Genomic DNA, 5580 nt, shown 5'->3' with positions numbered 1-5580 from the left:
CCTCAGATACTGAAGTTTGCTGTACTCACGATACCAGGTTCTATTTTTTCAATAACGTGCTTCTTGGATCTATTTACCTACTGCTTATATCTGCAAAAAATTGTTTAACACAACACATTTTCATCAAGAAGGAAGTACATATTTTATTACAAGAACCTTAACTACATCCCATGAACTGGTTTGTTTTTTTATGGCTGTGCTATTATTTTAGTCATTTTCATTTTGAAACCATGTCTTTATGGGTTACTGTGAACAACTAGTTAATCCAGCCACATAATATCCATCACACAGGTTTCCCTCACTTTATGCTGTACACGTGTTCCTGGAAAACGGCACATCTCTTGAATTTGCATAAGGGGAACCCACTTTACAATGTAACAAATAGGGATACATTCCAAGACCATGACTACACTGACCCCCAAACCTATTTCTACCTCTTTTACAAGAGAATTTTGGTACCCGCCAACAGCAGACAGTACACAGAAGCACAGGGTGGTGGTGAATGTTACTATAATGGGGATGGCAACTACAGAAACACATTGCAGACAACGAGTTAGGAGCACAGATCTGCACAGGAGACTATATTTTGGTCCGCATCACTCCCACAAGGCACCGCGCAAAGCAGCTGACTGCGGGCTTCCACCACACCAATCGCATAAGAGTGAATTTACATTACATATCACCAATTTTTGGTATAAAAAGGGTCCTTTAATAAGGGCTAATTTGCACATACAGAATCTGCATAAAGTGAGGGAAAGCTGTAAACAATAACAGAATTGTTGGTAAAGAACATACAGTTATTGTTTCTTCCTAACAACATCGTAAATGGAATTTTACAGAAGTGTGTGACAGTTTATTTATAGTGAGAATACGTGTGTGTGTGTGTGTGTGTGTGTGTGTATGTGTGTTTACATTTTAGGATGATAGAAACTGAATTTACAAAATGATTATATATGTGTTTGTTTTTAAAAATATTGTTTAACTTATTTATATTTTGAAAAATACAGATATAACAGCATTGTTTTATTAGCTCTTTTGCCAATTTTTTTCTCCCAGCTTCATTCACATAAGAATCCTGTCTAGTTTTCAAACAACGGCAGTCCCTTAAACAGTATAGTACTCTGGTATAGGTTTGAATATATCAAAGAACCACTGTAGTGCTTGTGATACACATATGTAACTTAACAACAGGGGAAATGGCTGAGTTGTCAGGGCCCCTCTATACATGTAGGAAGAGGCACAATGAGATCTAATGTACAATCCATACAATTGTGCCTTCTGCCATGCCACACATGCATGGCAGGAGTCATGATTGTGGGATCATGAATCAGAGCCCATCACACCTTACTGCTGGTACAGGGGGAACCTGATGTGAACTTCCCCTGCACCAGCAAGAAGTTAATTTTCCTGTGTAACCAGTCAAAATTAATTGCGTAATAAACCAGGTAACTGCATAATACATGTAACGTGTAGAGGGGGCCTCAGAAGAGTAAGACTACAGTAGACAACCTTATAAAACGGTGTTAATGTTGGTTCTCTAGGCTAAAACATAACTATAATCTCAGTAAAATTTCACTGTGTTTATGGAATTTTTCTCTTCATTTATAATTTTGATTTTGGGAGACAATTTTCATGAGTCTTGAAGAAGAATTTTGTTTTTCTTACTCAGATGCTGATGTGCTGCTTTGTTATTACGTTCTTATGTTTGCTTCTTTGTTCTTGATAATCAAATTGTGTCTTCCTGTAGTGATTTTTATTTTTGCCACTGCTTCCTGATGCTACTTCAATCTAACAGTGCCCGGTCAAATGGGAACTTATAAGTCAAAGTTTATGGGGGTGGTATAAATATCTATGTAGACATTCTTCTTTTATCTTGGTGTCTGTTCTAGTACTGTATCCCACAACTGTTGCGAACTGACTCCCAATCAGTGACAGTGGAACAGTTCAATTGCTGTGTGTGTCCGTACTGATATCCAGTCTTCCACAATGGAGAGGACCAGGCCAGGACAAAACGAAAAGGAATAGAAACAATGAAGTATAAAGCAGCATAGAAATTCGAACAGTACACATTAGCATTTTTCCATTAAAAATACTTGCTTCTAAGCACTGTAGAATGATTTGGTACCTATTTATCAACTTAAATTGTTTTCATATTGCAAAACAGAACCTTAATTACAAAACTCATTTACATATGGATGATTTTTGCCTGAACAATTTTCCTAATGTATTATGCACAAACATAATTTGCTTTCTGTTGTTCCACCTTGGGTTTTCCGAAAACAAAAGGCTATTTTGGAAGGTACAAGGACAAAACCAGATTTGCATTCATATTTAATTTCCTTTACATCCCACTTACATTTTCCCAGGGCCCAGATGGTAGCACATTCTTGGATCACATTCCATCTTGTGTTTTTGGAAGATAACCTTATTGAAAATCACAGTGCTCTGGGGCATCTACTAATTTTTATTACTCTTTCCTTCCCTTCCCCAAATAGTTTTTTTTTAAAGGAGAAATTGAGATAATCTTTTTAGCATATGAAACTCTTGAGTGTACCCATGAAATTTAAACACATTGGTAGTCAATTGCAAAGTTAAAAATGTAGGCATAACTTATATATATATATACACACACATATATCTATATATATTAGAGAGGAAACTTACTGCCCAGTTCTACTGTTAGTGCACAGTAGGCAGTTATACACAGAATTGGAGTGCCTGTATGTTTAATTATGCATATTTGCATGCAATTGTCAACTTATATTTGCAAAAAATAAAAAACTATACATACAAATACATATGTGCTTGACTGCAGTTAGAGACTACATTTTGAACATCTAAAATGCTATACCATGCATTCTTTTGTTAGATCGTGTTATCAGTCATCAGAAGAGGAATACTGATTTTTATAAGCAGGATAGTTATCAAGTACTTTAACTCATTCAAATTCCATGGTATGTTCTAGTATGGTTCCATTTGACTTATAAAAAATAAATAATCTTTTCCTTCTTTCTATTATAGGAATGATTTCAAAAGGACAAACTTTGTGATTAATTAAGAGAACAAACTAGGGAAGTCAACTGGACTGAAGATCTCAAGGACTCAAAGTGGAGGAGGTCAGAGGTGCTAAAACAACTGGAATTTGGATCCAAAATCTGGGGGGGAGGAGGGGATCCTGCTTGAAAAGTGCTCTGGATCTAACCAGATGAATAAGCACTTTCAAACAGGAAATTACAAATAGACAGGAGCTTGCCAGGGTGGAAAAAAAATATCAGCTGAGAAACTTGTGGCACAGAGGTCAAGAATCTTAGAGATAAAGTAAGACTTGCCAAAAATCATGGGTTTTTTGGCCATATAAATAAGAAGAGAACAGGGAAAGGAAAAGGGACCTCTATATAATGAGGACAGAGTAGAAAATAAAGAAAATGTAGGTATGGTCCCAAAATTAAAGCAATACTTTGCTTCATTTCTCATTAAGGATGCTAGTGTTGTCTACTGGTGCAAAGGAAAGATAGCTAGTGGGAATAACAATCTGAGAAATATAAATGATCACATCCAAGGTGAAATCTAAACTCAAATAAGGTCAAGCACTCCAATCAGCGGGAGAGGGATAATCTTCAGGCAAGAATTCTGAAAGAACTGGCAATGAGACGGCAAGTGTGTTAGCAAATATTTCTAACACATCAAACCAACAGGCCTGTAGTTGTCCAGTTTAGTTTTCTTTCCCCTGCCATTTTAAATGTGAGGAAATAATAAAGTCACAGATGTAAATGGAATACAATGCAATGTAGACTTGCTAAAGGCAGATCATGCCACATTAATTGCTTGTCTTGTTTGATTATATAACTGAGTTTCTTGACAAAAGAAATATGGTAAAGCTCATCTGTCAGGACTGCAGTAAAGCATGTGACTTGGGGTCATATGGGAAAATATTAATTAACCTTGAGGAGATGGTATTAATACAAGACTTGTAAGGTAGATGAAGAACTGGCTACTGGGAACATGGTGCTGGATAATGTTAAAAGGGGAAGCATCAGGCTGGCAGGAAATTATTAGCAGAGTTGCTCAAAAAACTGTTTTCAGCCGGCTTTTACGTAAGATTTTCATTAATGACATTGAGTGGTGGGAGCTGCATGCACGCCACACAAAGCTCCCGCAATAAAGGTGGGCCGGGTAGGCTGTACTCCTCCCCCACATGTGCAGTGCTGGCTGGAGCCACGTGCCACTGCATGCCTGCACTGGACTTGAGTGCCCAGAGCACCCCTGCCTGCTGGTGCAGCTGGCAGCAGAGGCTGCGCACAACCCCACCCCTGCCACTTCCCCACTTGTTGCCCGGAGCGAGCAGGATTCCAGAGAACCTGAGCCTGTCCCCCAGAGGCTGCAGCAGCAGCATCCCTGCCTGGACGCTGCATGCTGGCTCAGCCAGGCCCTTTTGCCCACAAGGGTGGGAGTGAGGTACAACAGGGTGTGTTGAGAGGCGGGGTGTATACCTGGGTGCCTTGTTCCCACCCTTGTGGATGGAAGGGCTGGGTGAGGTACAGTTCATTGGTGGGCCCTGAGGGCCAGCTGAAACTGCCTCCGCAGGCCATATTTTGCCTGCCCGTGATTAAGATGATATATAATGTTCTTAATATATACGTATAGATATGTACATATATGAACACACGCGCACACACACACACACACAGAGTCATATGCAACATTCTACTGTCAAGTGCATAATTCAAGATGCATAGGAAAACACTGAAGTTATATGTTTATCTGAACACAAAAAATCACAAAGTATAGAATCATTGCAATTACTATGGCACTCACTAATTTAAAACTGAAGCAAATTAATAGGTAGCTCATATCGGGGACACAGCTGTGTCAAATTTCTTTTGTCTTTGTGGCATTCCTTGTGGAAGGAGAATTGCACAATTGGTATGTCAAAGACTTTTCAGAAGGTAGGGTAGATTTGTGCCTTATAGGCCACCTCTATACGTGTAAGTAAAGGCCCAGCTGAATTCAATGCCTGATCCACACAGTTGCGTCTCCTGGCATGCCACATGTGGATGACAAGAGGGGTAATTGTGGGATCATGCATCAGAACCAATTGCATCTTATTGCCCATGTAGGGGGAGCCTGATCCTGGGCTCCCTCTGTATTTGCAAGAAGCAGGCACCCATGGCTGGGATCCGCCCCCTTGCTGAGAGGGCTTCCAGTCATGGGGGCCACGTGCAGCCAGGACCCAGTGTCCTGCAACTCACAGGGCTCCTGCTCCCAGCTGTGCCTCATGCGCAGCCAGGACCCAGAGCTCTATGAGGCATAGCCAGGAACAGAGTCCTATGTGGGCCTGGGGGTTTTTATATACCCCTGGGCCTTGGGGATCATGGCAGCTGATGGGGCTCCCAGCTGTAAAGGAGACCCTGCTCCATGTGCAAATTAAAGCTTGATAGCAACCAGCTATAAAGTTAATACACATTTTGAGGTCTAACATTATAGCTGGTTAGAAAGTTTTATTGTGTGATAGTTACTTTGCACCTGTAACATGTACAGGAGGCTATAGATTAACTAAATCAAAATGTACGGTCATACACT

The 5580-nt window shown here is 40.1% G+C and overlaps 1 long non-coding RNA gene across 2 annotated transcripts in view; it reads left to right on the top strand.

Moving 5' to 3' along the window:
* The window catches only part of LOC109302000, a 59225-nt gene that overhangs the window by 38886 nt on the left and 14759 nt on the right, over nt 1-5580 (top strand). For both annotated transcript variants that reach the window (XR_002098684.1, XR_002098683.1), the window contains exon 3: nt 3022-3116. This is a non-coding gene — a long non-coding RNA (uncharacterized LOC109302000). The remainder of the gene's footprint in view (nt 1-3021; nt 3117-5580) is intronic.

This window comes from Gavialis gangeticus, unplaced genomic scaffold, assembly GCF_001723915.1.
Source record: "Gavialis gangeticus isolate Ggan-Ray unplaced genomic scaffold, GavGan_comp1, whole genome shotgun sequence".
NCBI classification, from domain to species: Eukaryota; Metazoa; Chordata; order Crocodylia; family Gavialidae; genus Gavialis; species Gavialis gangeticus.
This window is presented reverse-complemented; position numbering and strand designations above follow the sequence as displayed.